At 36.9% G+C, this 17,632-nt stretch overlaps 1 long non-coding RNA gene across 1 annotated transcript in view; it reads right to left on the bottom strand.

Moving 5' to 3' along the window:
* Positions 1-537: 537 nt before the first annotated feature.
* The window catches only part of LOC110210699 (uncharacterized), a 59,441-nt gene continuing 42,346 nt past the window's right edge, over positions 538-17,632 (bottom strand). Inside the window, exon 3 of the long non-coding RNA XR_002325153.1 lies at positions 538-811. This is a non-coding gene — a long non-coding RNA (uncharacterized LOC110210699). The remainder of the gene's footprint in view (positions 812-17,632) is intronic.

A 17,632-nucleotide genomic window follows, 5' to 3' on the forward strand; every position in this document is an offset into this window, starting at 1 on the left:
TAATTCTCCAACAATAGAAGGCAAAGATCCTTCCCTACTCTCTTCACCTGTCCATACAACCTTACAATGTTTTCTGCTGCAGAGTCAAGCACAGCAGTGACTTATGAATTACCCATGTATCTTAGGAGAGATTTCCAAACCATGACTCCATATGTTCCCAGATAATAAGCCACAATACACACACAGATGCATACATCTATGGAGGAAGGGAAGGAAAATATCTACTCCTGCTACTGCTTCATTGCTGAACAAGATCCTTAAATCTTGCAAAGTGGATATTTTGATGGCACCACTAATTTTAGGGCCATTCACTGCAGAAACTGGAATGAAATCTCTGGGTTTGAGGAATTTAGAAATGAGAAAGATAATTGATTGATTTCTCCTTTCATTTTAATTTTTCTTTTATGATAACTGCCTCTCCAACTGAGCAGTTGTATAGTGCTGCAAGTGTCTGAACAGGGTAGGGTCAAAGGAAACGCTTACACAAATTAAATGTTGAAAGCAGATTTATTAAAGGACATTCTTTACAGGTGACTGGAGATGAGAGTGGAACAAGACAGATCACTTAATTGGCATTCAGATTGGGAGGAAGAGGTGGTATGGCAGTTCTCCAGTTTCTAGTGGTCTAGCAGCTTCGAAGATGGTTTCACAGCTTTTCCTTTTGCTATAGGAAAAATCCATTTTCTAATGTGTGTTCAAAATACTCTCTCATTTTGAGGGATTCCAGGATGGAAGCTGATGGATAGCAGGGTATTATGTGCCACTTCTAATTCCACATCTATTATTTGGGATCATTAAACATAGTAATTGCCTGGGTTGAAATGAGAGGATGGGATTAGAATGTTGTCTGATTTCCTCAAGGTGAGCAAATAAATGGGATATCTAGGACCTTATCTATAATGACTATGAGGAGATCTAGGCCCAGATGAACAGCTGTATTGAGTTAAATTACCCACCTTCTTAGCTGGATTTAGAGATAAAAGGAAAAGCAAGGAGCAATTAACATGGAATCTATGCCAATTGCCATAGGAAATGTCCAGAGACTGGATTTAGGTTATTCTTTCCATTGGGTAATCAAAGACCTTATAGCATTGCTTAAGTTTCTCATTACTCCTTCCATGCTACCATTTAGGAATTCTAAATAAAAATGTAGCCTCAGATTTCATAGGGGAAGAATACTGAATTTTAGTCTAATTTAAAAAAAATCCTACTAAGGACTTACTAATATAACTATATTAACATAAATGTGTTTTGCATGTACCTATTCTTTAGCAAGCAAAATTGCTTCATTTATGCTTTTTAGAGTGAGGAATACTAGCACTTTAAAATATAAGATTTTAAACAAGCAAAAATATAATCTTATACAAATAATAACCAGAACTATAAAAGTAGAGAGATCAGATATAATGGAAAAACTTGCAGCAGTTAAAAGTTTAATTGACACAGCTACACCACCATTTTAGAATGGATAAATCTAGATACCAACACTTTAAAAACATTCATGTGGTTCACGCAGGGGCAATAAGAGGCATAGTGGGTAGAGTGCCAGGCCTGGAGTCAGAGAAACTCATCTTCCTGAGTTCGAAACTGGCCTCCAATACTTACCAGCTATGTGACCCTGGTGAAGTCATTTAATCCTGTTGGCCTCACTTAGTGAGCTGGAGAAAGAAATGGCAAACCACTACAGTATCTTTGCCAAGAAAACTCCAGATGGAGTCACAAAGAGTTGGACACACCTGAAATGACTAAGCAACAAACAGTTCATGTAGATGAGGAATATGACTGACTTGGCCCTGTTCCTTTAAAATACTAGGATGTCATCTACTTCTTATTGTTTATATATTATAAGCTTTCAGTACCTAAGAGGCAATGGTAGGAGAATGGATAAAGGACCACCCTTAGAGTAAAAAGAAATGGATTAATCTCCTATCTCTGACACATACTGACCATGTGACTCCAGAGAAGTCACTTAACCAAGCAGTGCCCCAGGAACCTCCATAAACCTACAAGTAACCAATGAACCGCTCATGAATTCACAGGTCAGGAACAAAGGGGGAGATGGAAACTCACTGCGTAATAAATAATTGCTAATTGATTGATTTTCCTGAGACCCTAAGAAGTGATAATGGTCAGAGGTAAATGTATGATTGCCAGCACTGGCAGGGATGTTAGAGCCAGCCAGCCGATGTGGAAGTTTGTTAAGGTTTCAGTGCGATTCTTAGCATTTTGGAAATTGGCAAATACTCCAAACTGGAGTTCATCGATTGTTTTGCTGACTATCTAGACTTAAGAAAGTGAAAGAGAAAATGCTAACAATGTGGATAAAACTTAAAAGTGTCATACCTACAATTTTGGGAAAGTCACTTGTTAAACACTTATCAGAACACTACTGTTATCAGACCTCCTGTGACTATATTGTTTTTGTTGTTGTTCAGTCGTGTCTCACTCTTCCTGACCCCATTTGAGGTTTTCTTGGCAAATACAGGGGAATGGTTTGCCATTTTCTTCTCCAGCTCATTTTACAGGTGGGGAACTGAAGCCAACAGGGTTAAATGACTTGCCCAGGGTCACACAGCTAGTAGGTGTCCAAGGGTGGATTTGAATTCAAGAAGATGAGTCTTTTTGACTCTAGGCCTGGCACTCTGTCCACTGTGCCACTGAGGTGCCCCTATTTGAATAAGATAAATTAATTATTTCACGAATTAATGTAAAACTACCAAATATCCATTCTGTGCAGAGTACCATGTTAGGCACTAAAGAAGATAAATTTTAGACAAAGCATGAAATTTCTCTTGCAAATTGAAGGTCTTACAGGTAGAGGACAGAAACTTCTCTGGGTTTCTTTTCCTCATCTATAAAATGAAGTGGCTGGGTCACATGACACACATAATCCTTTTCATCCTAAAATCCTAAAACATAGGATACTGTGTTGGAAAGGTACAGAACAAGATCATACTTGAGGTCCAGGGGTGAAGAACATTGCTGGTGAGGGGATCAGAGAAGGATTTATGGAGGAGTTTGTATCGGAAAGCTTGTTTTAAAACCAGGTAGGAATTCATCAGGTGAAAATGGGGAAAGTGAACATTCTATGCATAAGGAGGTGGGATATAGAAATGAAATAATACATTCTAGTACTTAAGGGACAGAAAGAAGTGTAATTGAGACATCTCTCAGGATAATGTTGGAGAGTAATATGAAATAAAGTTGGAAAGAAAGATGGATTGAGATTGTGAGGGACCTTGAAGTGCAACATTTAAGGAGAAGGAAAAAGGAAGCTGTTAATCAGCATCAATCTCTTGTGGCTCTGGATTGCACCTAAATTAAATACAAACATCTTCACCTGGTCATTTGAAGGCCTATATTTTGTGACTCCCATGTACCTTCACATTCTTACGTCATATCACTCCCCTTCTCTAGCTTCAGACACTAGCTATGTGATCCTGGGCAAGTCACTTAATATCTGTTTTCAATTGTAAAATGGGGATCATAACAGCACTTACTTCACAAAGCTGTTGTGAGGATCAAATAAAATAATATTTATAAAGCACTTAGTGTAGTGCCTGGCAGGGGCCTAAGAAATGCTTGTTCCTTCTTTCACCTCCCTTTCTCATACTTTCTAGTCTAATCAAACTGTCGGTTTCTACTTGTTTGTCTCATATGGCATTATAAAAAAAATACAGATATACCTCTATACATGTTTATATAAATACATGCACACACATATATGTATGGGTATGAAATAAACATATCTGTACCTGATGGGGTTCAAAGTTGCTGGGAACCCTGAAAACTCAGGGTACAGGCTAGCATCTGCCTAGAATGAATTCACACACTCGCCAAACAGTCTTCTAGTTAAAATGGCAAGGTTTATTGTAACACCAATGGAAGTGGCAGGGTTCCTAGTGAACCTTCAACTTAATGGGGGTGAGACCATATGAAAAGGGACAGTGAAAGGATATAGATGGGATTAAGGAGTGGCCAAGTAGTCTGGGGTGGGCCAGGTGAAACAGTGAAAGGACTATCAGGTGAGCTAATTAGGTGATCTAGGTGGGCTGGGGTGGGCCAGTTGCCTTGGGCAGAGACTTCAGTGATCTGCTATGCTGAAATGTATGGAAAAATTCAGGCACTACTAGATTGCTTTCAAAGATGTGGGCTTTTCCTTTTAGGGGTCCAGGTCCCATTACCCCATCATATCTATATTTATATATTTGCTATATGTATGTATGTGTTTATCTATCTATGGTAGGGCATAAAGGTAAGGACCACAAGTTTTGCTCTGTTTTTGTTTTGTTTTGTTTTTCCCTAGTTCTCTAGCCACACATGTGACTGCTCTTGATTAAAAAAGAATAGTCATGATTGGGTATGGGCCCAAGCTGAGACCTTTGCCCGTTACCCCAAAAGAATTTGGGTCCCATTTGTTTGAGGGGGAATTGTAATGTTGCTGATACTAGATGCCCTAAAGTCCCCTGTCTTCTGTCTTTTGAGATCATTAAAAAAACATATTCTGGAGGGGAAGGAGAGGGGGGGGGGAGAGAGAGAGAGAGAGAGAGAGAGAGAGAGAGAGAGAGAGAGAGAGAGAGAGAGAGAGAGAGAGAGAGAGAGAGAGAGAGAGAGAGAGAGAGAGAGAGAAACTCAGGTGGTTGGAACAGGGCGCGGTGCTATACCTTCAAATGGGTACAACAGACATTTCTAATCATGTCCCTTAATTCTGTTTAAGACTACTTCTCATTGATATCATCTTGTGTCCATTCTTTGGGACATGAGGGCCCAGATTAACCCCAGGAACCATATGGGAGAGAGGGACCTTTCCTAATACAAGGTTGCAATTCTAACCTCCCAGCTGATTGCCAGAGAGTTTTCTCTAACTGGATGCACAATCAAGAATCATTCCTATATTTCATCACTATACTTTGAATGACATTATTACTACAAATATGGGGCCTTTTAAATCTGCCTAATTAAACTATAAAACTAAAGTAGTATGAATATATTCCTTCTCACCCCACCCTACTCTCTCTGTAGGACAAAAGCTTCCTCAGAAATAGACTGTTTTTCTTCCTGCTCTTTTTTTGGGGGGAGGGGGTAGTCTTTAAATCACAACACAGAGGTATTTTTAAATGTTTGCTTATCAATTAAATAAAAGTGTAACCTGAGGCACAAAACTCATTTGTGTGAGGCTCTCTTACTCGTGGTGTAAATTAATGTCCCCACCTGCTGGAGGGGTGAGCTGGAGTTGGCTAGAGTTGAACCAGAGGAAAGCTCCAGTCCCTTAAGTCCTTCAAGTCTTCAGCAACTTCAGCTTCCATAAAATGGGCAATACCTACTACCCTCACAGCAGGATGCAGAAGAGAAAAAAAAAAGACTCTAGGAAGAAGCTCATAGAAAAGGAGATAGTAATCCCCTACCATGTCCCTAGGTCGCCATGTTTCCCCTCAAGTAATATTTAGACTCTCTTTTAATTGAGCAGGGTTCTTTACTTCAAATAACAACTTTTACTCTGTGCTGTCTGGTATATATTCCCATATGTATATATATTTTTTATTTGTTTTGCTATATAATTGCATAAGTGGAGTCCTTTGCTACTTACTATGTATGTTTATTGTGGAAGTGGTATTTGGTGAAAAGCCAAACCTTGTATCAAGCTTGGGGGAGGGAGTCCTTTCCCTATTCATGAATAGGGATCAGGAGTTTGGCTTGAACATGAAAACCACATCCCCTAGACCAACCATGAGGCAGCTAGGTGGCTCAGTGGATAGAGTACTGGGCCTGGAGTCAAAAAGACCCAGTTCAAATGCAGCTTCCGAGGATTACCAGCTGTGGGATCCTGGATAAGTCACTTAACCTCTGTTTGCCTAATCCACTGGAGAAGGACATGGCAAACCACCCCACCATCTTTGCCAAGAAAACCCCATACAGGATCACAAAGAGTCAGACATGGCTTAACAAGAACAAAGACTAACAATATTTAAGGAAACAAACTGATAAAATGCTAGCCTAGTTCTCCCTCTCTCCGAGGAGAGCACAGTGGTCAAGCTTGTGGTCCCAACGTCCTGCTTCCCCTCTTGGCAGAAATGAAATTCTTCCTTAGAGAAGGGTGTGGGAAGAAGAGGCTAGAACACTCCACTTGATGTTCAGGCCTTGGGCTGGTCAATTAAAAGCAAAATCAGGAAGTTAAGACAGAAGTTTCTTGGCACCCTAAGGCATCATGCAATAGCAGAGAAGGCTACCAAATTTCAGCTTTAAGCTGCTTTTATTAGAGGAGTGTGAACTAATTTACATATGAGGGGAAGACAATCTTAATTACCAGACCTTTCAACGTGCAGGTGAAATTAGTATCTCCTTAGCTCCCCCTCATTACAAGATGGGATTAGTCCAGGGGTGGGGAATGTGTGGCCTCCAGGTGCCACAAGTTGGACCTTTTGATTGAATCCCAACTTCATTTGTTCTGTCAAAAGGCCACACTTAAGGACCTAGAGAGACCTTGAGACTACATGTTCCCACCCTTGGGTTAGTTTGTAGGAGATGATATTAATGCTAAGAAGAATAAGCCCTCTTCTGCAGGCTGATTGAGGTTAAAACATATCCGGTCCCAATGGCTGACTTTGTATGATACCTCTTGCTAAAGGTGGATGGACACCTTCACTACAAATGAGAAAGTTTCTATCCAGCTATGTAGTTAGGAATATGCACAACTATCTTAAGTATCTCATTGAAATGCAGTTCATATTTTCCCCCCTCAGGGTAAATTTAGTCGTACTTGACAATACCTGCTTTCTTTCTGACTGAAAAATAAGACTTTGACCTCTACTTGGTGTTTTCCTTACACATTCTCTGCATTCCCTTCACTCTTGAGTAATTTAGATCACAACAATAGCAAGAGTTTGAAAAGCCCCAGTGGTGGGTAAAAGGTTAATTCTCCAAAAATGGAAATGACCGTCTGTTCCAGGAGTAATTCAGAGGGCCAAGGGAATAAATGATTTAGCCACCTAGAAAGAATATGCTGCAAGTTAAAGAAGAGTCTGGAGAGCTTTTATTTGAGTGTGTCTCCTGTCATTGATAGTGAAAATTAACTTAACTGAAATTTAAATACTGAACAGAGTTGGAGGTTCTTAATAGTAACGAGACTTCTCAGATTGGCTGAAAAAGATGTAATTCAACCCTACTTTCTCTATAAGTAATCGCAGCAGTTCAAGAAGACTTAAATGTCTTTTATGACTCAGTCAGTGGGTCAATAACATTTATTGAACACCCATGCTGTGAGAAGTGCTTTGTTGAGGATAGGCAATATAAGACATGGTCTTTAGAGCTCCACAAGTTTATAATCTAGTGAGAAAGATAATATATGCATCAATATCTTACTAATTTGGAGTAAATGGGGGAATATGTCTGAATTACAGGAAGTTTTCAAGTAAATGATTTTTCTGATAACTTACAGTATCTTAAACTAGGCTAACAAAGTACAGCCTAGTAGAAGTCCTTAAAAGGTTCTTTAATGATCAAATAATGATCTTAATTTGCATATCAATTGCTTATTGAGGAGTGACTGCTTCGGAAGTGCTTTAGGGTATTTTTAGAACTTTTAAGTATTTTAAAGAGTAACCTTAAAATTTAGGACATACCTTTGTCATAGCCTATATGGAAAAAAGGGTTTTCTGAGCACAAGTTTTATTCAGTTAAAAAACTTATTTCTGAGCATTAGTGAACCTATGATTGTTAATGACCTTTAATGGCAAAATCAGAATTTTTTTTAAAAATATTCTTTGCATAGCAAGTGCTTTGCATACATTACTGTATGTGAAACACACTCCAATCTTGTGAAGCAAATGGTAGGGAGTTGACATGTTATCGACTTTTTTTCATATAAAGAAAAGCAAAGGTTACCTTTATTACAATCTCTCGAGATGGCTGTCTGCTCCTCTGACACACGTGGAGAGGTGGGGGGGGAGAGGGAGGGGGAGAGACCGAGACCGACCCCCTAACAGGGGCCGCCTTATAAAAGCAAATCTCCGCCCACCATGAAAACAAGTCTCCACCCACCACTATCCCTTACCCCCTTAACTGGGGGTGGATTTACATTCTAACTGGGAGGTGGGGCTTACATTCTAAGCTTGAAAGTTTCTTCCTATCCCCTTAACCGGGAGATGGGGCTTACATACCAGGCGCGAAATTCAAAGCCAAGGACAAACGGCTCAGGTTGGGGGTGGGGCAGGGCTTATTCTTTCTGTTAAGTGCTTAAAAACAGGTCTGAGTGGGGGAGGATTTTGAAAGTAGTAATCAAGGATTATTTGACCCTTTGAGGAGCCTTCACTTCTGACAGTTCATTTCTCACACTACCTTCTGAACTCGTAACCTTAATTACACTGAGAAGTCTTCACTGGGACATCCCATTCACAAGGCAGTGAGAACACAAAAGCAAATAGAACAAAACATAAACAGTTCCAAATCTAAAGGTACTTTTCACAGGAAGGATTAAGGAATTAGGCAAACAAGTAGAGAACACTAACATAAAAGGAAGCAGAAACAAATGGGAAGACTTTCAAGGAAAACTTGTACTCTGAGGCTGAGATGAGGAGAGAGAACCATCCAGGCAAGGGGGATAGTCTATGTGAACAAAGGGGTGGAATATAGAGTTTGGGAAAATAGCTATTGTTTCTCTAGAATGCAGACTTTAAGAAGTCCATAAGAATTAAACCAGGAAAGGTGAATGGAAGTTAAATGGAGGCCTGTCTTAAGTGACAGGCTAGACACTAGAAAATATGCAGTGATCTTGATAAGAATATACAATGATGTTCTATGTTCTCAAGGAGCTTCAATAGTTGACAATCTTAGAAGACAAGACAAAATACAAATGTTAATATAATACTAATTTGGAGCAAATAGAAGAAGGAAAAACCATTTTGTTTTCATGGAGTTTACAATCCACGAGGAAAATAAATAACATTGATTTTCATTTTATATTCAGAAAGCCTAAATGTTTAAATGTAAATATAAAAAAAAATGATTGAATATTCTACTAAACTGAAAACTCATCACAAAAAAAGAATAGGCTATCCCTCAATCAACAGGATCATACTGTAAACTGAGGCAGGAACTCTCTTTTCTGGAGCCCTCTTTCTCAAAGGGAAGAAAACCAGAGGAAGACTCTGCTTATAAAAGTCAAGAATGATCACTGTTAAGCAGGTACAGCTATGTACAAATGGGGCAGACAGCCTAATATTGAAACAACTCAATTTAGGGAAAGCAGGGAGTGGTTTGTGTAATTTTCTAACAAAGGGAGGATGGGCTGATTCTGGGGATAAAAAGGCATGTTATAGATAGAAAGTGCCAGGAACAAAGGTTCTGACTTCTTGGCACATTGAACAGTACACAAGATAAGCATGATGAGGCAGAGAGTCCAGTGTTCAAGTACAGACAACAAGATGTCTTCAAGATTGGAGGCTAGCAGATAGCTCAGGGGCCACCCAAGGCTGGTTTGAACTAAGCTAGTTTCAGGGTCACTGATTCTGTACTTCCAGCTGGGTTTACTCTTGGTTACCACAAAAGATTGTTAGTTTGTCAAGCCAATCTGTATCCTAACTGGCCAAGTCAGTACCACTTAGCTTCCCTCAGTTACTTGGATAATTAGGCCTTTAAGCAAATCAAGGAAGTTAGCATATTCATTTTGATAATGTCAAGATATTAGAAGACGGGGCAGCTAGGTGGCGCAGTGGAGAAAGCACTGGCCCTGGAGTCAGGAGGACCTGGGTTCAAATCCGGACTCAGACCAAACACTTGACACTTACTAGCTGTGTGACCCTGGGCAAGTCACTTAGCCCCAATTGCCTTAAAAAAAAAGAAAGATATTAGAAAACACCCTACATTTTTTCCAGCATTTTTTTCAACACTTGTATTTATTTAAGAAACCGATCAAAGATGAGAGGGGTAAAAAGGAAAGGGAGAGGGTTTCTGAACTGAAGGAGTCACAGGGGCTCTCAGGTTTAAATAATTGTTCAAAGAAGGGTTAACAAGAGGTTGTTATAAAGTACAAACCTATTTTTTTTTCTTTCTTCACTCTGGATTATTTCCAAACTAACTGCCTTTCTTCGTTGCCCTAGAACAATGAGACTGTTAATCTTGTCATTTACTTTTAACTTTTATAAAATTTAATCCTCATTTTTTCTTAAATTCTACAAAGTAGTACCACAAAACTTATTAAGATGTTTCAGAAGGGAGTGAATTCCTGGAATTACCCCAAAGTCTCAGGAGTTCGCTTCTGCAATCTTAAAATGATTACTCTCCAAACCTCTAAAATCTGTTTTAGTTGTTTTCAAGCACTTCTTGAAAATTTTCGGTACTTCTACAAACTTTGATTATCCAACTTTATTTCTGTAATTTCAACATGGTGAAAGCTGAAATGATAGGGAAAAAATTGTCTTACACTTTTTTTCTTTTTCTGTTTTCTTATAACCTAATCTCTCACAGAAAGCCTAAAGTGGGAGTTAGTCCTGCTCACTGGGACAATTGCTTTAAGTATGAAAGTTCATTAATTTTTTCCTACTGTTCTAAACACTTTGGCTACAGCATTTAGAGGTTTTTTTTTTTTTTTCTGGCTGGCTGCATTTTAAATCTTTCAATTTAACAGAATCTACAAACAATACAAACATGACATGGACATCTTATAAAGACAAACACAGGCAAAATGACAAGACAGATACAAACAGGCTTGAACAGTTCTAGCAAAGTATGCAGTCACAGTCAATACAGAGGCACACAGTTACAGAGGCAGCAGTTTCAGCTTTACAGAGGTGAAGTCTGAAAAACAACAGAGATACCCAAAGGGACAAGTGGCACACAGTTACAATTCTGCAGAAGTATGCCATTTAAAAAAAGGGGAAAAAAAAGATATCTTTACCAGAGTGATCCAAGATGAACCTGGTTCACTTGAGGAAACCTTGAGTTTTAGTCACAAAGAATGGTGAGCTCAACCAAGGCAGGAGGTTGGGATTGGAGCAGGGAGAAGGGAGGCAGACTCACCAAATGAGGGTGAAAAGGTGTTGGACTCTGAAGAAATCTTCATGAAAACAGACTGTTTCTATCTGTATTCAGACTCCATAGTTTTTCATTTTTTTTAAGGCTAGGCAATGGGATTAAATGACTTGCCCAGGGTCACACAGCTAGTAAATGTTATGTGTCCGAGGCTGGATTTGAACTCAGGACCTCCTGCATCCAGGGCCGGTGCTCTATCCACTGAGCTACCTAGCTGCCCCCCAGACTCCATAGTTCTTTCTCTGGATGTGGATAGTATTTTCTATCATGAGTCTTTTGGAATTATCTTGGATCATTATGTTGCTGAGAAGAGCTAAGTGTATCATAGTTGATCAACTCATCACACAATGTAGCTATTACTCTGTACAATGTTCACCTGGTTCTTCTCACTTTACTATCAGCACACATGATTTTGTTTGTTTGTTTTTTGAAATCTGCCAGCACATCATTTGTTATAACACAATAGTATTTCATTACATTCATATATCACAACTTGTTCAGTCATCCCCCAATTAATGGGCATCTCCTTGATTTCCAATTCTTTTCCACCACAAAAAAGAGCTACTATAAATATTTTTGTACGTGTGGGTCCTTTTCCATTTTTTTATGATCTCTTTGGGATACAGACAGTGGTATTGCTGGATCAAAGAATATGCAGTTTTATAGCCTTTGGGCTATAGTAGGTTTATTCCCAACTCCACCAATAATACATTTGGGGTTCCAATTTTCTCACATCTTCTCCAACATTTATCATTTTCCTTTTCTGTCATATTAGCCAATCTGATAGGTGGTGAGGTAGTGCCTCAGAATTGTTTTGATTTGCATTTCTCTAATCAGTAGTGATTTAAAACATTTTTTCATATAACTATAGCTTTAATTTCTTCATCTGAAAACTGCCTGTTCATATCCTTTGAGCATTTATCAATTTGAGAATGATTTGTGTTCTTATAAATTTGACAAAGTTCTCTACATATTTGAGAAACGAGGCCTTTATCAGAAATACTTCTTGTAAAAATTGTTTCCCAACTATGCCCAAAGGGCTATAAAACTATGTATACCCTTTGATCTAGCAATATCACTACTAGATCTGTATCCTAAAGAGATGATAAAAAGGGAAAAGGACCCATATGTACAAAAATATTTATAGCAGCTCTTTTTGTAGTAGAAAAGAGGGGAAATTGAGGGGATGCCCATCGATTGGTGAGTGGCTGAACAGGAATGTAATGGAATACTATTAAGTACTATAAGAAAGGATGAGTAGACAGAGTTCAGAAAAACCTGGAAAGACTTACATGAACTGATGCTGAGTGAAGTGAGCAGAGCCAGGAGAACATTGTACACAGTAACAGCAACATTGTTTGATGACCAATTTTGATAGACTGAGCTCTTCTTAGCAATGTAACGATCTAAGGCAATTCCAAAAGACTAATGATGGAAAATGCTGTCCACATCCAGAGAAAGAACTATGGAGTCTGAATGGAGATCAAAAGATACTATTTTCTTTTTTTTTTTCCTTTCTTGAGGATTTTCCCTTTTGTTCTAAGTCTTCTTTCACACAACATGAATAATGTGGAAATAATGTTTAATATGATTTTACATGCATAGCTGACATCAGATTGCTTGCCAATTTGGGGACAGTGGAGGGAAGGGAGTGGGGGAAATTTAGAATTCAAAATCTTATGAAAGTGAATGTTAAAAACTAAAAATAAATAAATTTAAAATGTTAACCAGCTTTATGCTTTCCTTCTAAACTTGGTAGCATTGGTTTGGTTTTTGGAAAACCTTTCTAATTTAACGTAATCCAAATGATCAATTTTGCATTTCATAATGTTCTTTGTCTCTTATTTGATTAGAAATTCTTCCCTTCTCCATACATCTGACAGGTAAGCTATTCCTTGCTCTCCTAATTTGCTTATGGTATCACCATTTATATCTAAATCATGTACCCATTTTGACCTTATCTTGGCATACAGTGTGAGATGTTGCTCTATGCCTAGTTTCTGCCATGTTATTTTCTAATTTTCCCAGCAGTTTTTGTCAAATAGTGAATCTTATCCCAGAAGCTGGAGTCTTTGAGTTTATCAAATAGTATATTACTATAGTTATTTGTTACTGTGTCTTATGTACTTAACCTATTCCACTGACCCACAACTCTCTTTCTTAGCCAATATCAAGTAGTTTTGATATTTGCTTCTTCATAATATGGTTTTAGATCTTGTACAGCTAGGCCACCTCCTTTGTATTTTTTAAAATTAATTCCCTTGACATTCTTGACCTTTTTTTTTCTTTCTTACAGATGAATTTTGTTATTATTTTTCCTAGCTCTATAAAATAGTTTTGGTAGCTTGATTGGTATGGCACTGAATAAGTAAATTTATTTAGGTAGAATTATTATTTTTATTATATTAGCTCACCTGCCCATGAGTAATAGATATTTTTCTAATTGTTTAGATATGACATAATTTGTGTGAAAAGTGTCTTGTAATTTGTTCCTATAGTTCTTGGATTTGTCTTGGCAGGTAGACTTCCAAATATTTTATATTTTCTACAGTTATTTTAAATGGATTTTCTCTTTCTGTCTCTTGTTGATGGGCTTTGTAATATGTAGAAATGCTGATGCTTAATGTGGGTTTATTTTATATCCTGTGACTTTGCTAAGTTGTTAATTATTTCAAGTAGTTTTTTAGCTGATTCTCTATACCATCATATCATCTGCAAAGAGTGATAGTTTTGTTTCCTCACTGCCTGTACGAATTCCTTCAATTTATTTTTCTTCTCTTATTGCTAAGACTAACATTTCTAGCACAATATTGGCATCTCTTTTTTAAAATCCTCTAGATAAGTTGACCAGTTTGATCTCTGAAAACTGTTCTTTGGAATGGCCCCTTATCTGTTCTTGACTCAGCTCTTTGGATTTCCTATCCATATACTTGCCAACAGCTTTCCCACATTGGGAAAGTCTCTTTTCTAAGGCAATAATCCAGATCTTCATTTGATGAAAAACTTAGCTATGCTCACTTCACTACTCATTCAACTTCTCCTGACGCCTCCACCTTTTTACCCATATACCCTCTCCTGCTTTTTATATCCCCATTATGTGTTGTCTATCCCAGTTACAATATGAACTCCTTAAGAGTAAGGAGTGTCTCTTTGCTTCTATTTGTAGCCTCAAAACTTAGCAAAGTGCTTGGCTTAGTAACCACTTTACACAATTTTCCTTCTATGTATGTATATATATATGTATGTATCACTTCTCTGTCTATCTTCTATCTATCTATCTATCTATCTATCTATCTATCTATCTATCTATCTATCTATCTCATTCAGTTCTTTATTGTCAGCATTCTTTGGTGGTAAACTACCTACAAACACATCTGCAAACTGAAGCCAAGAGTTGCTTCAGAGAAGTATTACCCAGTTCTGTTAAGTAATTCAATAGACATTTATAGTAATAACAGTGATTTGCATTTGTATGGTCCTCAAGTTTATGTCATTTTTTTTTGAGCCTTATAACTCAGTAGGATAGCAAATAGTAAAGCCATTTTTACAGATAAGGACATTTAAGTTCTAAAGGAGTCAAGCTTGAACTTTTCAAAGTATTTTCTCATATGATACCTCAGTTTATCCCCAGAATAACATCAGGAGGCAGCCCTCCTCAAATTAGAGAAACGGAAACTGAGGCTGAGGAAAGTTGAGTCACTGGCATAAATTCAGAGGGGCAGAGCTGGAATTAAGAGTGCCTGAATCTAAGGTTAGTGCCCATTCTCCTTACATTACATAATAATAATAAAGTACAATAAAATGATAAAAATGCTTCAGACTTCTTATTGAGGGCATAATGATTGTACTCATTTATACATACAAATTGTTATCGATCTATTTAAAACATTTTACACAAGAATTTATGAAGCTGAAAATATACAGAACTATGTATCTAAAATGTCAACTTAAAATACACAGATGAGTAAAACATAACCATTCTCAAATCTTCAAGTTATGTTTCAATTTGGATGTTATTTCAGCATTCAGACTGGAATAGATTAGAAAGGGAAGAAAATGTACCTATATATCACTTTACAGAACCTAGTATTCAGAGGCATTTAACTTCTCTCCTCTTCTGTAAAGAGGAATAAATCAGCTTGAAAAAAAATTAAGTATTGAAATGATGAACAGATGAAAGGAGTAAATCCATTTACATTTGGTCAATGTTATCAACAAAATCATGATTGCTGCTTTAATTTGTTTACTTTCTGGGCAAAGTTCTTAGGGACTATCTCCATGAAGACCTATACATTGAAATTTTCTGTATGTATTGTTTTTGTCTTATTTTCTCCAAATCTCCTCTGACACAAATATTTGCTTTTACCTAAGCTCCTGGGGGTGGAAGGAAGTTTTTTGGGCTACTTGATAACTCATTCTGAGCTCTAGTCCAAAATGATATCAAAGCTTAAATAACCTTTGGATTTTGGTCTATATCCCCAGGACATTTTTTTCAGCCTGCACACCCACAGTGTATTTAAAGGTTTTGTCCTTTCTCTAATAAAAACACAACAGGAGAGAGGAATAAGGTGGGGGAAAAAGAATATTCTAATCCATCCTTAAAATAGTTACACAGAGAATTAACCAATCTCCCCAGGGTTACTTCCCACCCCTGCACCAATCCATTCTCTCTCTAGAATATGCAATGGTTAGACCAGAAATTAAATAATGCCACAATTCTTTCCTCCCCTAAATTATTAGCCTGGTGAATGGCTAAGGTGCTAACATGAAGCTGCTTTAATCCTCTGAAATTAACCTCCAGGAATTCTCTCAGTTCAATATCAGTCCAAAATAAATGAATAAATGAATGAAAAAGCATTTAAGTACTTACTATGTGCCAAGTATTGTGTTAATTGCTTGGAACACAAATATAAAAACAGATATTTCTTGCCTCTTAGAATCTCATATTCTTTCTTCAAAAAATGTATTTTATTGACATCTTTGGTTTTCATATCACTTGTATTTCTTCTGAATCTTTCCCCTACTCCTCACCAGAAAAGCACCCCTTATAATGGTGGAAAAAAATCAAGGTAAAAGAGAAAAAAAATCAGAGAAAAACAATCAACACTCAAAGAAAAATCTGATATCGTATGGAATGTTCAATAATCGTGGAACAAGCACTATCTCTGCAAATGAGGAGGAGATATTTTCTCTCATCTTTTCTTAGGGGACTTGAATGAAAATTAAAGTTCCCAATTACTTTTGATTGTTTGGTGGTTGCTTTTTCCATTTACATTATTGTTGTTATGTATACTGTTCTGGCTCTGCTTATTTCACTAGCACAAGATCATATAAGTCTTTCCATACTTGTATGTATTTATCACGTTTGTCATTTCTTATAACATAGTAATATTTCATTATATTAATATACCACTATGTGTTTAGTTATTCCCCATTTGATAAGCATCTACTTTATTTCCAGTTCTTTCTGAACAGGAAAAGCTCTGTTATTTTGTTGAAGTACGGACCTTTTTTTTTTTTTTTGGTCTTTGACCTCCTTGGGTTATATTATGCCAAGTAGTAGAATTCTTGGTCAAAAGTTATAAACAATTAAGCGGCTTCATTTGAATACTTTCAAATTGTTTTCCAGAATGTTTACACCAATTCACAGTTCTACCAACAATGCATTAATATATCTGTCTTTCTGTAACTCCTCCAATATTGATAATTGAATATTCATAATACAAGTATTATCATTTTCCTCCATTTAATGGGGGTGAGATAAATCTTCAGAGTTCTTTTGACTTTCATTTCTCTTATTGTTAGTGATCTGGAACATTTTTTTCCATCTGGTTGTTAATCATTTGCAAATCTTTTGAGAACTCTTTGTTCATAAATTTGAATTACTTATGAATTAGAAATGTATTTTGGTCTTCTACATTTCAGTTAGATGTGTCTATATTTTGGATACTAAATACCTACACAGAAATGTCATAAAGAATATTTTACCACTGTCTACCACTTCTTTTCCTAGATGCATTCATTTCATTTGGGCAAAATTCTTTCAATTTCACATAATCAAAATTTTCTATTTATATTTTGTAATAGCCCATATTTGGTTAAGAATTTATTCCTAATCCTTAGCTATGAAATGCACATGATCTGTTCCTCTCATTTTAAATTTAGTTGTTTATTTGTTCTGATTTGTTTATATGTATGCCATTTATTAATTTTGAATTTAAAATGGAATATATTATAAAATTCTAGTCTTAGTGTGATTTTGGTCATACTGCTTTCCAGTTTTTATCAAATATGAAGCCCACATCAGTATTTTGTTTCCTGGTTTCTTGATGACTAGATTGACTTCCATGATTTCAGATTCTCTGTTATCTAATAGGATGCAATGACATACTTTTCTATTTTTATTCATTTGTTTATTCATTATAACCATGCCAAATGGTTGTGATGATGCTGGGGCTATATTAGAATTTGAGGTACAGAAGTACTATTCCCCTATTTTTTTATATCCTACATCACTTGTTCTCATAACTTTTTGGTCTGAAAATCTCTTTACAAATCTGAAAATTATTGAGGACCTCCACCCCAACAGCTTCTTTTTGTGTTGGTT

This window comes from Phascolarctos cinereus, unplaced genomic scaffold (genome assembly GCF_003287225.1).
Source record: "Phascolarctos cinereus isolate Bilbo 61053 unplaced genomic scaffold, phaCin_HiC Scaffold_9;HRSCAF=440, whole genome shotgun sequence".
Lineage (NCBI taxonomy): Eukaryota > Metazoa > Chordata > Mammalia > Diprotodontia > Phascolarctidae > Phascolarctos > Phascolarctos cinereus.